This window comes from Aedes aegypti, chromosome 1 (assembly GCF_002204515.2).
Source record: "Aedes aegypti strain LVP_AGWG chromosome 1, AaegL5.0 Primary Assembly, whole genome shotgun sequence".
Classification (NCBI taxonomy): domain Eukaryota; kingdom Metazoa; phylum Arthropoda; class Insecta; order Diptera; family Culicidae; genus Aedes; species Aedes aegypti.
Genome location: NC_035107.1, coordinates 185,394,088 through 185,408,322, shown reverse-complemented (window position 1 = coordinate 185,408,322; position 14,235 = coordinate 185,394,088). Strand labels below are relative to the sequence as shown.

The following is a 14,235-nucleotide window of genomic DNA, read 5'->3' as shown; positions in this document are numbered from 1 at the left end:
ATGAAAAGCACTACGGGATGTTATTAGTTGATCGCCATGGCCAAACAGTGTAACGTTTTACGTTTTTTTTTTCGTTTAAAAACATAAATTAGAAAACCCCAACGATAGTGTATATGTGAATAGGTTCTCTGTTTATACTACGAACCAGCTTAATATTTCATGGGTGCACAACAGCAACAGGGTAGCGGATCACAGGGATTTAGTTGAAATCTAGAAACGTAGCTCAATCTTGAAATCTCGACCGATTTCCCAAGCCAGACGCTCGATAAGCAGCACCTCGGATCAGCCACTCAAGGGGCTCTGGTATTGGTGCGATTTCACAAACCAGATGCTGGATTCCAGCTTGAAAGCCGAAATGGAATGGAACTGAATCCGACGAAGGGAGCATGTTTTATAACCTTAGAATAGCAGATGATGCTCGTCCCTTTTGTGCTCTTCGCTTTCTGATCGACAAATCTGGGAAATGGGTATGTGCCAATAATGTGTTGGGCTTAGAATTACTTGAAAATTGCGGAGAATGCTAATGCGTGAGAATTGGATCGAACATGAATTGTTGAAAGGGTTGACATTAACTAAATCAGGGTTGTTAACGTTAATCAACGATTAACGCCGTTTCGTTGATTCGTTGACGTTAATGTTAACGTTTAACGGAACTATCGTTGATTTTTTAAAACAGTTAATCAACGGCAACGTTAACGTTAGCGTTGATTTAACGTCAACGATAAAGCGTTATTTTTCACGTTAATTTTTAAGATTTGCATTTGGTGTGAGATCAGTTACCCCCAGTTTAAAAGAACTATTGTATATTGTGATACCTAGATTCAAGAAATTAAAATCTACCTTGGGGATGATACACGTATTTTGTTACGATAAATTTAGACATTTTCGAGGAAGGGTCTTTATATGAGCCTGCTATACATTTTGTACGACTCGTCCCATTTTCTATAACCCGATCTCTCCTACGAGCGTAACATAATTTGTGCAAGTTTATTTGTTCAAACGACCATTATTTATTGTAATATTGGTGGACCTATATTAACTTGTGGCTTACTCACTGATTATTTTGGTTTCATGAGTTTGAACAATTGAGCGCATGGAAAAACCGCTGGAGATACTCTTCGGTTATTAGGGTGCTCTTGGTGCACCTTTTTTTTTCAAGATTTCAGTGACAGTTGCATACTTGAGATTCGCGACAAGCTCATCCGTAAGTAAGGGTCGTCTTTGTTCATTGTGATCCTTCCCGCTTGATGAGTTGGTCAGCCGCCAAAGTTTCTTGCAATCCTTGGTTGAACGATGGCACACTGCAATTGTTTGGAACCTACCGATTGCTTGGTGAAGATCATGGAAGATACTTTCTTTTTGAGATAATGATTTGATGGATTTGGGATGAATGTGATCGCACAGGCTAAGTGCTGGATGCAAAATGATATGAATGACGTAGATTTCTATAAAGAAACATGTTTTCAAATATTTCTTAGCTACGGTTTTGCATGGAAACGGTTTGTTTATCTATGCAAAAAAAAACTTTCATAGCAGCCATAGAAATCACACAATCAACGCTAGGTTAGCGCTATCCGTTGACGTTAATTCAACGCAACCCGTTGACGTTGACGCTAACATCTATGAAAATCAACGCAATGGCGTTGACGTTGATTTTCTACAATCGTAACGTTAACGGCGTTAATCGTTGATTAACGTTAACAACCCTGAACTAAATATTCAATACGAGCTATTGATAATCAATAGTTTTCATTATTATGAAGGTAAATTTCTGATCCATGGGCGCCAAAATTATTACAATTGTTGAATGAGAATGTCTTTTCAAAAACATTCTAAATATGTCGCAATTTTGTTACATGTGATAATTTTCCTAATCAAAGTGTTCCCATAAAATATAGAACATCAAAGGCACTATTGGAAATGCCACTCTATTTTACAATCGTTGTGAAATGTTAAGCACTCACCCCTACAGCACTGCAGCAGCGTCCGCGAGTACAGTCTCAAATTGTTGAATCATAAATTATTCATGGCAAATTTAGGAATATAAAAAGTTATGAATAAAGTCGGAAATATTTCTCTTTTAACTCTTTTCCACTTATTTGATGGCCCTGAAAAGGGCCGATGGCTTTGTTAGCTTCGATGCTCTTACAGATAAATAACACTGCGAGATGTTATCAGTTGATTGCCATGGCCAAACGGCGAATCCTCAACTCAAATGTATAAATTTGAGCACGTTATTTGCTTGTACGACGAACCAGCTAAATGTTTCGTGGCGTGGATGGAGTCGAAATCTGGAAACGTAGCTCTCTCTTGAAATCTTGAGCGATTTCACTAGTCCAACACTCGATTAGCAGCTCCTCGGACCAGCAAAACTCAGGGGGCTTCTGGTATTTGTTCCTAACGGGATTGCTTGTTGACAACCAATGCTGATTTCATCACGAGTCGAAATATCGAAGCGCGGGTCAACAGCTCCTTGGCCGATGAAATTTGCGGCGGCGGTCACGATGGCTGGGTAAACGCAAACAAGCGGTGAACCGCAATGCGAAAATGACTCGCCCAACCGTGTTCACAGTTCGACCGCAAGTTCTCCTATGGACTGCTTCCTCTTCTTCTTCTTGGTGGCGCTTTGGGTGATGGCTTTGGCTTCGGACGGCATCTTCTCTCGCTAGCTCGACAGTTTGATTTGAGCGAAGCAAGAGAAACGGAAGGGTCCTTCGCTATCGATGTCTGTGTCTGAGAAGCACGCCCGGTTAGAGCAAGCCGATCTGTTGCCTGCTGAGATGCGATCCAAGCGGAGAGTGAAAAGCAAATGACGTCAATTTTTCTCTAGCACCCCTGTTTATAGATTTGCTTGAAATCAACGTTCTCTTTTAAAACAGTTATTAAACTTTTTGGACAGGTATGTGGGATTCAACATGAAACTTTGATGTCTTGTCTTTCAATTGAGGTGCTAATCAAGGAATTTCGTTAAACCAGCAAAAAGTTATAAACGTTTGAAATATTTCATGCCAGCGTAACGCTCTTGGTTTTGAAATTCCAATTTCACTCCTGTATAGAGAAGAAAGACGTAGTTCTACGTCAAAAGTGCAACAAAGTCTTCCACGCCTTTAAAGGGTTAAGCAAGCAATCGTTAACTGAAAAATGAGAATTGTTGGAGCTTCTGCCTGAGGAATTCCGGCTACGAAAAACATTTTGCTGTTCATCTGCCTGGTACGAACTTCAACGATTCGTTTGCGAGAAGAACAATCCTTAAAGACTACTGGTTGCTCCCGCTATTTGCACATACAATTTGTTTTGGTATCATCCTTCACAGGACAGACTCCTTAGCGTGAAAAGAACCTCCGCAAATCATGCATTTAGCATCCATGCGGCAATGTTTTGTACCATGACCCCACTTTTGGCACGTCAACGACACTGAGTGGGGCTCTGGAAATTTATTCTAGGTTTCTGGAAATGTTCCCATGCCACACGGACATCGAACATAAGTTTTACTTATTCTATAGCTTCAATATTATTTAGATTACTTTAGTAGTATGCGTTTATGGGCAGTATTGCTCAGTTTGGATTATTTTCTGAACCTGAGCCTTTCAAACCACTTGCCTGCTTGTTCAGATCTTCAACTTGTGTCGTTTTCATCTTGTGGTTCAGTTGATTGATTCTGCTGATTTCTCTTCCATTAGTCATTCCTAAGAGGATATAGCAGCCCCGTGGCTACACAATAAACTGCATGTTTTGCATATTTCAATACGACACGATTCGTGAGAAACCTAGCGCATTTAACCGGGTTGGTGATGCCAAACGTTTGTTTGCTGGAAACCAATTGTTGAACTGCGGGGTACATTAATTAATATAATTGGATAAATAGCTTCCTGAAATTATTCAATCATAAACGAACGGTTCCAGTTCCGATTTCCTTGTGGTTAACAAAGCAATTTCTCTTGTTTGCACCGGAAAATAGGACATGTTGACCCATAGTCACACTCTCTATTGAAAAAATATAATAAATCATTCATAAGCGGGTTACTTCTGTTCAACACATCATGTGTGTAATTTTAACACATCATAAAAATCGTTGAAAGTCTAAAACAGACTAATTTTGTACGTTTCATAGTTGAGTTTGGGTAACTTCATTTTAGAATCCAGTTGATTAAAACTTTTTAAAGGACAAATTCACTGCTTCGTGTGAATTTTAAATGGATTGCAGGCACCTAAAAATATGTTAATACAATGTTTCCGTAATAAAAAAACGAATAGGTTACAAAGGGAAGTTCCCATCATTCATGAGAGTGCATATTGCAAACGGTACCCCAACCATGTTGAAATTGTGAAAATATTTTTCATACTGCTGTAGGATACCACAGAGAGAGCTACTGGTGGCACCCACAAGGGTCCAGTTCACCCCCTCAATTGAGTTATAAATTTACAATTTGCGAATCCTACTGCGAGTGCCGTTCCCATTCAGCATCAAGCAGTTCTTATTATTTTCACTGTTGCCATTATTGGTAGCGGGAAACAATAACAGTGAACATAAAAAAACATCGCACTGCTGATGTGGAAAGGTACGGATTTGACCGGTTTTATCCCCGGAAGGCGTCAATATTTCGACAGTAAAGGTAAAAACAACACTGTAGAAGTCTCATTTCGAACTATTCGGGACGGTAACACACAACTCGGATCAGGGAGTTGATTCGAGATCGGAGGTGATTATTTATGGGAGAAAGTTAAAATAAACAGGGAGAGTGGAAAATTTTGGGCAAACCTTCAACGTGAAACCGATAACCTCAAAAGAGGGCTCGTTTAGAAAATTTTGAACATTGAACCATTCAGACAGAAAACAAAGCTAAACTTGTCCAGGTAACCAATATGTACAGACTCACAGACGTAAAACCATAGACATAAAAACGCGGCGCTAGTGAACATTTGAAACATTTCTTTTGCGAATATCTCAGGATCCTGATCACCTAGAAAGACAGCGTCTTCGGTGAAGTTATTCAGTAGCTATAACGCTACCATTATAGACGCCATGAGATTTAGCCACCAGACGACGCTAGTAAGCACGTTTCAGGGGAACGTGTCTCTGGAGCCGGCCTTCTGATAGTAAGCATGAAACTGGTATTCACGACATTTTTGGAGGATTTGTCGTACAGTAAAGATCTGGTCTGTTGTCGATCGGCCGTCAACGAAGCCGCCTCAATAGCTTCCCACTGTAAGTGTTTGATTTGTCAATTGATAGTGTTAAGGTGATTTTGTATTTTGTTTGTACGTTAAACCGACAGGAAATATTCGTAGTAGTTGTGTAGGTTTTTTCCCAGTAGCACTAGGCATACAGCTAGGGCAAGCATATGTCAGCTGACCGTAACCATTCAGGCTACCACCCACCGAGCTCCCAAAACCCACCACCAGATGTCTGGTAGCATAGCGTTCGGGCGGCCATGAGGGGTGGCGAAATGGGGGCCATCGTAGATATCCCGAACGAAAAAGGGTAATGACCGGCTACCTAGGTCAAGAACCTCTTGGGAAAAATGCAGATGACTGGTCGTTCACTTGCCCGGATACAGCTGAAGAGAGTAGTCGAAAAGCTAGTTTGGATATTGAAAGTTAAACGAAAGATTTTGTGAGAAAGTAGTGAGCGGAGAGTGGACACCAGGTAACTGCCAAACCGCAATTTCTATTACTGTGGTTTGAAACCATTTTGCATTCCACCAGGACCCCGCCGGTTTTTTGGTATAGAAACCTATTACTGTGGTTTGAAACCATTTTGCATTCCACCAGGACCCCGCCGGTTTTTTGGTATAGAAACCACCACATTTCTATTACCACCCTACGACGTCCTAGAGCCCAATTCCGGGTACTTTCCGGCCTCAATATTAGCGCCGAAGACCGATCCGTCACCAAATCGGTAGCCTATGACGCGTAGGAGGGTCTCAGCAAGCTGCAGCCGAAGTCCCCAAGCCAACCCGAGAAGAGCGTGGCCAAACGTGGCCGAAGCAGGAGAGCGCCGAAGGCCGATACTAGGTCGTGAAGAAGGAGTTTGGTGGTAGCTGCGAGAAGAAGGGGCCCCTAACAGGTCAGATTAGTACATAAGAAAGTGGGAGGAAAGTGTAGAAAAGAAGTGGATAGAGAGAGGGTTGTAGCCCAATAAAACTGTACCTAGTGAAGAAAAATAAAGTAGGAGTTTTAAATAGTGTAGTGCTGTGGGTTTTCCTAAATTTCTAGTGCGAAGATTCCCTGTCCGCGGTAGACTTAGGTGAGCGTGCTGACCCTGAGGCAGTTGAGTCGGGGAGTCTCTAAGACGCTCCCGATTGGCTGACCGATACTTACACCACGAACTCGTTTACTACAGGTGACAGACGACGGAAAATGATCTGGGATAATACTTTTAAAACCGCATTTGAAATGGGGATCGCTCGAAATTTCTCACAATCTAACTTGTCCCCTTTCTTGTAGATGGGCATATTACTCCATCTTTCAACTCCTCCGGTAGCAGATCCGTTTCCCAGATTGTGCCTATCAGCCGGTGCAGACAAATGGTCAGCCTCTCCGGGCCCATCTTTAAAAGTTCAGCTCCGATACCATCCTTACCAGCAGCTTTATTGTTCTTCAGCTGGTAAATGGCATCCTATCCTCCCTCAAAGTGTGGGCTGGTTGATTGCAATCGCCCACAGTACTGACGAAGGCATTTCCTCCGTTGTCCCTTCCTTCATTGCCTGTGCTCTCAGCGCTATTCAGGTGTTCGTCGAAGTACTGCTTCCACCTTTCGATCACCTCACACTCGTCCCTCAAAATGCCTCCATCCTTATCCCTGCACATCTCGCCTTGCGGCACGAATTCGTTGCGGGATGCGTTGAGCTTCTGATAGAACTTACGTGTTTCTTGAGACCGGCACTGCTGTTCCATCTCCTCGCACTCCGTCTACTCCAGGCGACGTTTTTTCTCTCGAAAGAGGCGGGTCTGCTGTTGCCGTTTCCGTCAATAACGTTCCATGTTCAGCCGGGTCCCTTGCTGCAGCATGACCGACCACGCTGCATTCTTCTCCTTCAGAATCTGCCTACATTCCTTGTCGAACCAATCGTACCGTCGACTCCGTCACACGTACCCGACATTGCTCTCAGCTGCATTGTTGATGGCTGCTATCACTGTTCTCCAGCAGTGCTCAAGAGGGGCTTTATTCAGCTCGCCCTCTTGCTTGAGCCTCTCTAGGTCATACCGGGACGGCCGTCGGTACCGTGAAAATTTGAAATTTTTTGGGTTCGGGTTCGGGTCGGGTTTGAAGGCTACAAAATTATCGGCAACTGGTCGGGTTCGGGCTTGAAAAAAGTCGGATTGAGTCGGGTTTGGGTCGGGTTTGGTGAGAATTGCGAACAGAGTAGCATCCTGAAACACATCCCTATGCATCAGCAACGTAGAATTAACCATCTTTTCGAGCTCGGGTTTTTCTTACAAAAAAATTTCGGGTTTCGGATCGGGTTCGGGTTTAAACAACGAAATATTTTCGGGTTCGCGTCAAGTCCGGGTTTGCCTTACGATTATTGTCTCGGGTTCTGGTCGGGTCCGGGTTTGAAGAAATACAATAAGTCGGGTACGGGTCGGGTTCGGGTTTGAAAAATTTGAAACCCGACCATCTCTATTGAGCTTCAACTTGCACATTCTCTCATTGATCGGCCACAACCCGATCACGCGCCACTGCATATCACCCATCACTATAAAAGCTGTTCCCAGCTCGTGTGTGTTGCCGGGCCGAAGCTCTGGTAGATGGTATGGTTACCTCTAAACGTTCGCCCCATTGATCCCTAACATGGAGTACAGACGCTCAAGGTTTTACGACGTCTTTGTACCAATGTTTTGTTTTGATTCGCGGCTAAGTCACATGCAAATGTGTTCACTGTATTCTATTCTCCAACGGAAGCACACTGACGATGATAACGATGACAGATCCTTGAATGTAAATAACAGCTTAATTTAGTTTTACCAAAAAGCCATTCCATGAACAACCGATCTAGTGGGTCACCGAATTCCGTGAAAATTTGCTACTTTGTTTTTTATCCGAAATAAGGATACACGTGTTTTTGGATTTTTTGATTAGGGTGACCATTTCCAAAATAGGATGACCCAAAAAATCGCAATTTTGCTTAATTTTAATTTAAAAATAATATATAACTTTTGTACAGCTCGACCGATTTTCAATCTTTTTGAACGAAATGAAAGCCAAAGATTTTTCAGGAAAATATAAAATTTCACGAAAATTGTTTTTTACACGAAAAATATCAATAATTTCAGTTTTTTCGTGTTTTGAAGGCCTCGGGACCAAAGGGGCTATTGCTGTTCTCATTTTTTTGAAAGTTCAGTTAATATTACGTTTACTGTCAAATTTTCAGCGATGTATGTTTTTTAGTTTTTGAGATACATTTAAAAAATATAGTTAATAAAAAAAACAGTCATTTTTCATCGGCACACACTGTAGGGCTCAGCGCATTATTTTTTTTTAATTTAAAAAAAAAATCATTACTTTTGAACAGCTCAACCAATTTCCAATCTTTTTTTATGGAATGAAAGCTTAAGATTTCAACTTTTCAAACAAAATAGAAAAATCTGAAAAAAAATTTATACATGATTTTTTTTTTTAAATTTCTAGTTTTGTTTATAAATTTTCATATTTTTTAATGAAAAAAAAATATTTTCTCAAGGTTTCATGTTTTTTTTTTCTGAAAAGTTGAAATCTTGAGCTTTTATTCTATAGAAAATGATTGGAAATCGGTTGAGCTGTTCAAAAGTTATGATTTTTTTTAAATGAAAAAAATCTATTCCGCTGAGACCTACAGTGTGTGCCGATGAAAAATGACTGATTTTTTTTATTTGCAAAAAAATATTTCTAAAAAACTAAAAAACATACATCGCTGAAAATTTGACAGTAAACGTAAAATTAACTGAACTTTCAACAAAAATAAGAACAGCAATAGCCCCTTTGGTCCCGAGGCCTTCCAAACACGAAAAAAACGGAAATAAGTTTTTTTTTCATGTTAATAAACAATTATTGTAGAATTATTATGAAAATTTTATTGGCTTTTTTCGGTGAATACAATACCTATACTCAGAGTAAAAGGGAGTAACGAAAGTAATGAAATGACAAGATGGATAGAATCGCAAGCGAGCGACGAGAGAAATGAATAGAAGTTGAAAATTTGTTTTAACAGAGGGCCATATGTGTGAACAACACAATTGAAACGACAAATCGTTGCCTAACGTCCTGGTCTCGAACGGCTAGATGTTGTAGTGTTGGTCACTACTAACACTAGACAGGCAAAAATTTGTCGCCTCGACCTGTTAACTATATTGTTCGGCGTCTGTAACAGTTCTATCGATCGTTGGCATATTTTCGGAGATTGATACGAAATTGACGTTACTTATTGGATTTTTTTCGCGTCTAATATCGCATACCCCTAATTTGCCCAAGTGATCATTCGAACTGAAGTTAGATTTACTTTGCCAATTATATTCTACATTTATAAGGTTTAATCACCGCATGACTTTATTATTATTAAAATTTCTCTCATTTCTCTCGTCGCTCGCTTGCGATTCTACCCATCTTGTCATTTCATTACTTTCGTTACTCCCTTTCACTCTGAGTATAGGTATTGTATTCACCGAAAAAAGCCAATAAATTTTCATAATAATAAAGTCATGCGGTGATTAAACCTTATAAATTATTGTAGAAGTTTATATTTTTCCAGAAAAGTCAAAATCTTTAGCTCTCAATTCGTCCAAAAAGATTGAAAATCGGTCGAACGGTTCAAAAGTTATAATTTTTGAACAGCTCAACCAATTTCCAATCTTTTTTTATGGAATGAAAGCTTAAGATTTCAACTTTTCAAACAAAATAGAAAAATCTGAAAAAAAATTTATACATGATTTTTTTTTAAATTTCTAGTTTTGTTTATAAATTTTCATATTTTTTAATGAAAAAAAAATATTTTCTCAAGGTTTCATGTTTTTTTTTCTGAAAAGTTGAAATCTTGAGCTTTTATTCTATAGAAAATGATTGGAAATCGGTTGAGCTGTTCAAAAGTTATGATTTTTTTTAAATGAAAAAAATCTATTCCGCTGAGACCTACAGTGTGTGCCGATGAAAAATGACTGATTTTTTTTATTTGCAAAAAAATATTTCTAAAAAACTAAAAAACATACATCGCTGAAAATTTGACAGTAAACGTAAAATTAGCTGAACTTTCAACAAAAATAAGAACAGCAATAGCCCCTTTGGTCCCGAGGCCTTCCAAACACGAAAAAAACGGAAATAAGTTTTTTTTTCATGTTAATAAACAATTATTGTAGAATTATTATGAAAATTTTATTGGCTTTTTTCGGTGAATACAATACCTATACTCAGAGTAAAAGGGAGTAACGAAAGTAATGAAATGACAAGATGGATAGAATCGCAAGCGAGCGACGAGAGAAATGAATAGAAGTTGAAAATTTGTTTTAACAGAGGGCCATATGTGTGAACAACACAATTGAAACGACAAATCGTTGCCTAACGTCCTGGTCTCGAACGGCTAGATGTTGTAGTGTTGGTCACTACTAACACTAGACAGGCAAAAATTTGTCGCCTCGACCTGTTAACTATATTGTTCGGCGTCTGTAACAGTTCTATCGATCGTTGGCATATTTTCGGAGATTGATACGAAATTGACGTTACTTATTGGATTTTTTTCGCGTCTAATATCGCATACCCCTAATTTGCCCAAGTGATCATTCGAACTGAAGTTAGATTTACTTTGCCAATTATATTCTACATTTATAAGGTTTAATCACCGCATGACTTTATTATTATTAAAATTTCTCTCATTTCTCTCGTCGCTCGCTTGCGATTCTATCCATCTTGTCATTTCATTACTTTCGTTACTCCCTTTCACTCTGAGTATAGGTATTGTATTCACCGAAAAAAGCCAATAAATTTTCATAATAATAAAGTCATGCGGTGATTAAACCTTATAAATTATTGTAGAAGTTTATATTTTTCCAGAAAAGTCAAAATCTTTAGCTCTCAATTCGTCCAAAAAGATTGAAAATCGGTCGAACGGTTCAAAAGTTATAATTTTTTTTAAATAAAAATTTTGCAAAATCGCGGTGATTTTATTGTTTGCAAATCAAGGTGATAGCCTAACACAGAACATTTAGATAAAATAATTGTATGCAATATTCAAAGTGACACTACTCAATTACACGGTTAAAGTTAATTTCAAAAAAGGAAACAACTGGAGGAAGGGTTTCGAAAATTAGCAAAAGCAAAGTGTATATCATGATTACCTACTCATATCATGACAGAAAAAAAACAGTGAAATCTTTTTCTAAACATTATAGTTTTCTGGAAAAATATAAAAAAGATATAGTTTGCTTTATCACTGATAAACGAATCACGTACCTTTTGTGGCATGAGAAATGGAAAATCATAAACATCATTCGCCCCTTCTGAAACAAACATCAGGATGTTCGTAGAATGGAAGGCGAAGTAGATGAAAGCAATCACATTCGAGCATAAATTATGCACATCCAGAATCGATAAAATGTATTCCATGATGCATATGGTTCAGGTGCCAGCAAGTAGCAGCATTATCAGCTTATAAAGCTTTTCATTTGATTATGACAGCTTTTATTCTGGTGTGCATTCGAAGCCATCGACAAACACACAGGAAAAAAAAACGTGACAAGTGAATTGAAAAGCTTTTTAACATTCGAGACTAACGCCCAAGAACCCTTCGATAATGGCACACCATAATGCCTTTCCTACCATCCCATCGTCGAAACAAAGGCGAAAATCTAATAACGGGGAGCTACTAAAACGCTTTAATGGACCATCTCCGATTGACCAACTTTTCTTCGTTGTGATGCGACAACAAAAAAAGATCCACGATTCCAAAAAGTGGAAACCGGCACTCTAGTAGACAATCGAGTCAACTGGCTTATTATCTTAATTAATGCTCCGCCCACTCGTTCTCCCAGCCTCCCTCAGGCGAGTAATCCTAGCAAATCGCATAAATCTGCCGGCCGTCTCTCGTGAATCCCAATAGGTTTCACGGAACTTCAAGCAAACTTGCCACAAAAACTGAGACTTCGGCTAGTTAGTAGAGAATCATAGGCGCTGCCGTGGGTCTTTGAAGTGAGAGATTTTTCTTTTCGTTCTTTATCCTCTACGAGCCGCAGCGTAGCGAATTGGAAATGAAACATTCGGGCGTAAATTGGAAAACTTTTGGGCCAGCAGCTGTTCTGTCACAATCAGACAGCTTTAGTGTGGAGAAAAAGAGTTAAGCTGCACTTCTGCATTCTGCATCAGCGCTCTACGTCGAGGACGTTCAAGTGACGCTCCAAGGGGACAAGTTTGCGTATATTTACTGCCATTGAGATGCATGGGTAATTTAGAAAAGTTTTTGATTAAGAAGCGAGCTTTGTTAGTTATTGAAATTCTTTTCAATCAAGACGGTCTGTGTGGTCTTATCTTCGCAATTTGTGCTTTGCCCCAACTTAACCCTTAAAATGCCGGGATGAACTTACAATTTTCAAAATGCTCGTTCTCAACAATTCATGAAATTGATGGCTTGAGGTGAAAAAAAAATAGCTGTACTAACTTTTAGCGTTGGTACCACCCTTCTGAAACCCTCTTCGTTTTTGAGAAATGCAAAGTTGTTTGTGTTTTTTTTTCATTTTTCAGATTTGATTAAATAGCTCTTGTTTTTACATGAATTCGTTGGCCAGTGACCCAAATAATACTAGAGAGGTCCCGTTCAGTGAGAGGATAGTAACACACATGCTGGGGATTACCTAACTCCGATGGTAAACTACCTTTTTCTCCGGAATTTCTAGACCATTCGCAAAAATGTCAATCATTCATGAAAATCATCCTGGACAGCTGCGATTTTTTGCAAACTCATCAGAGTATAATATTTTAGAACGTAATCCGACCCCCTAAAGATCTGGTATATCCATATAAAGTATTATTTGGGACCGTCCATTTTTATACTTTTCAATACCCCTTCTCCTAGTGGCTCTCCGTGGTTTTGGCCAATACCCTCCACCCCCTTCTCCACCTATAATCGCGTGTTTTATTTAACGATTTAGGCTGATACAAATATTAATTTTCTTTTATGTCCGAGACGACTTGGAAGGTACGAGGGGGGGGGACAAAAATAAATAAGGAACAAAAATATAAAAATAAAAAAAAAGTTTTTTTCGAATATTTATTTGTAACGATAATTGTTAAACTTTTTTCAATCGTCTTCTGGATCATTATTTTACATGTGTTTAACTTTAAAAATTTAGAAAACCTAACTGATGTCAAAAAAATGATGAATCTTTTTTTTTTCTCCCCTTCAAAATTTTAGGATTTTTGAAGGAGGGGGGGGTGACATAAAAGAATAATATTTATATCAGCCTTATTAAGTTGAAAATTCGAAAACAAAAATCGAATCTACACTTATCTATCGCTGTCGTGTTTGGTTCGACCTATCAGCATATATTTTTGACGCATTCATCATCAAATCGACTTATGTCGCTTCACATTTCAGGCGGACCGTTTACCGTTTCAAATGTTCTGCTTACAATATCCATGCTATTGGCGAAGCAATCAAATCGGCTGGATCTGTTGAAAATCGTACCACGGTTGTTAAATCCGGCTCTCCGCATGACATCTTCTAGCGCGATATTGAACAAGAAAGTCCCCGGCAGGATTCAAATGAACTGGAATGTTCACCCGGAATCTTCTCGTTATTCTGCACACCATTCATTGTTGCTCTTATAACTCTTGTAAGCTTCCCGGAAAAGCTGTACTTGTATAGAATTTCCCATAGCTCTACGCGGTCGGTGCTATCATACGCCGCTTTAAAATCGATAAAAATATGACGCATTGGGACCTGGCATTAACGCCATTTTTGGAGGATTTGTCGTCTGGTCTGTTGTCAATCGGCCGTCAACGAAGCCGGCTTGATAATTTCGTTTATTGCAGGTGACAGACGACGGAAGATGATCTTGATGGATGGTGAATGATCGGAAGTTCTCACAACCTAACTTGTCGCCTTTCTTATAGATGGGGCATATTAGCCCTTCTTTCCACTCCTCCGATAGCTGTTCTGTTTTCCAGATTGTGCCTATCAGCCGGTGCAGACAAATGAAGAGCCTCTCCGGGCCCATCTTTATGAGTTCAGCTCCGATACTATCTGTTTTAGTGTTATTAAGTTCTTATAAGAA

General features: G+C 39.3%; 1 protein-coding gene across 3 annotated transcripts in view; it reads left to right on the top strand.

Annotated features, from left to right (window-relative positions):
- The window catches only part of LOC5568338, a 338,997-nt gene that overhangs the window by 246,901 nt on the left and 77,861 nt on the right, over positions 1-14,235 (top strand). The gene's annotated exons all lie outside the window — the stretch shown is intronic.